This window comes from Staurois parvus, unplaced genomic scaffold (assembly GCF_062004578.1).
Source record: "Staurois parvus isolate SC_StPar_1 unplaced genomic scaffold, SC_StPar_1.0 ptg000828l, whole genome shotgun sequence".
Taxonomy (NCBI): domain Eukaryota; kingdom Metazoa; phylum Chordata; class Amphibia; order Anura; family Ranidae; genus Staurois; species Staurois parvus.
In genome coordinates this window covers 168,900-171,532 of record NW_028318624.1, presented here as the reverse complement: position 1 = coordinate 171,532, position 2,633 = coordinate 168,900, and positions in this window count along the sequence as shown.

The following is a 2,633-nucleotide window of genomic DNA, read 5'->3' as shown; positions in this document are numbered from 1 at the left end:
TTATTTATTAAATTATAATTTATGATTTCGTGTTTCAAATTTTATCAAACCCGGGATGTTTAATAGACTCTTGCTCGGAAAGATTTCAGTGAGTTATTCCTAAAAATTACAGCCTACAATAAAAAACTACATATTTCCATGCAAAATAATGGTACCGCTTTCAGCACCAAATATCTGAAATAATCATAGCGCTAGGGAGGTTAATGCACAGCATAGACAATGCAGAGAAGGGGCCAGGAGTAACATATACTGTATAAAGTACACAGTTAGTGTTTGTCGGTCTTAAGTTTTTTACTTTGATTGTGAATAAGCAATGAAAAATATGTGAGCCAAAAACATGTTGAGCGTGTGTCATCTAATGTTCTTGTCAGTATTGTGTGTTTTTTACATGTGTTGTGCTCTGGCCAGAGTAGATTACTTCTCTTGCACATTATTTGGTCTGAGTTTTCTCTGTGGTAAAAGCGGATGCCTGGTTTGGATCTATCTAAATATTTGTCTGTCTATTTTTCTATGGATCAAGGATAAAAGGGCTGATTGGCTGTAAAGCTGATACTCCGGGCAAAAAGGTCCTGCTGTCTATCCTCCGTAAAGGGGTATACCTTCTTCCCCATTTTACAGTCGAGACTGGGCACACCGACGGGACAGCAGTGCAGAGTTCCAACTCTTCGTTTTCGAACTCTAAGAAGCGATCTCTTTACACAGCGATCGACCTAGGAGAGGGATCAGCCAAGAGGGCCTCTACGAGACGTACTTGCGAACAGTATAGAAGCTCCATAAGCCCTTCATATCAAAGAATCAGAATATGCTGAGAAGAGGTCAGAAGTGTAATGTGAAACATAGCTTTTAATGTACAATAAAGACTATACAGAAAAATGGTCAGGAGTACAATGTACAACATACACTATACTGGGAATGGGTCAAAAGTATAATGTACAGTGTAACATAGACTATAGAAAGAAAAGAGAGGAGTTTAATGCACAGCATAGACAATGCAGAGAAGGGGCCAGGAGTAACATATACTGTTTAGAGTACACAGTTAGTGTTTTTGTCGGTCTTAGGTTTTTTACTTTGATTGTGAATAAGCAATGAAAAATATGTGAGCCAAAAATATGTTGAGCGTGTGTCATCTAATGTTCTTGTCAGTATTGTGTGTTTTTTACATGTGTTGTGCTCTGGCCAGAGTGGATTACTTCTCTTGCACATTATTTGGTCTGAGTTTTCTCTGTGGTAAAAGCGGATGCCTGGTTTGGATCTATCTAAATATTTGTCTGTCTATTTTTCTATTGATCAAGGATAAAAGGGCTGATTGGCTGTAAAGCTGATACTCCGGGCAAAAAGGTCCTGCTGTCTATCCTCCGTAAAGGGGTATACCTTCTTCCCCATTTTACAGTCGAGACTGGGCACACCGACGGGACAGCAGTGCAGAGTTCCAACTCTTCGTTTTCGAACTCTAAGAAGCGATCCCTTTACACAGCGATCGACCTAGGAGAGGGATCAGCCAAGAGGGCCTCTAAGAGACGTACTTGCGAACAGTATAGAAGCTCCATAAGCCCTTCATATCAAAGAATCAGAATATGCTGAGAAGAGGTCAGAAGTGTAATGTGAATCATTGCTTTTTAATGTACAATAAAGACTATACAGAAAAATGGTCAGGAGTACAACGTACAACATACACTATACTGGGAATGGGTCAAAAGTATAATGTACAGTGTAACATAGACTATAGAAAGAAAAGAGAGGAGTTTAATGCACAGCATAGACAATGCAGAGAAGGGGCCAGGAGTAACATATACTGTTTAGAGTACACAGTTAGTGTTTTTGTCGGTCTTAAGTTTTTTACTTTGATTGTGAATAAGCAATGAAAAATATGTGAGCCAAAAACATGTTGAGCGTGTGTCATCTAATGTTCTTGTCAGTTTTGTGTGTTTTTTACATGTGTTGTGCTCTGGCCAGAGTGGATTACTTCTCTGGCACATTATTTGTTCTGAGTTTTCTCTGTGGTAAAAGCGGATGCCTGGTTTGGATCTATCTAAATATTTGTCTGTCTATTTTTCTATGAATCAAGGATAAAAGGGCTGATTGGCTGTAAAGCTGATATTCCGGGCAAAAAGGTCCTGCTGTCTGTCCTCCGTAAAGGGGTATACCTTCTTCCCCATTTTACAGTCGAGACTGGGCACACCGACGGGACAGCAGTGCAGAGTTCCAACTCTTCGTTTTCGATCTCTAAGAAGCGATCTCTTTATACAGCCATCCCTCTCCTAGGTAGAGAGGGATGAGCCAAGAGGGCCTCTAAGAGACGTACTTGCGAACAGTATAGAAGCTCCATAAGCCCTTCATATCAAAGAATCAGAATATGCTGAGAAGAGGTCAGAAGTGTAATGTGAATCATTGCTTTTTAATGTACAATCAAAAGCATACAGAAAAAAGGTCAGGAGTACAACGTACAACATACACTATACTGGGAATGGGTCAAAAGTATAATGTACAGTGTAACATAGACTATAGAAAGAAAAGAGAGGAGTTTAATGCACAGCATAGACAATGCAGAGAAGGGGCCAGGAGTAACATATACTGTTTAGAGTACACAGTTAGTGTTTGTCGGTCTTAAGTGTTTTACTTTGATTGTGAATAAG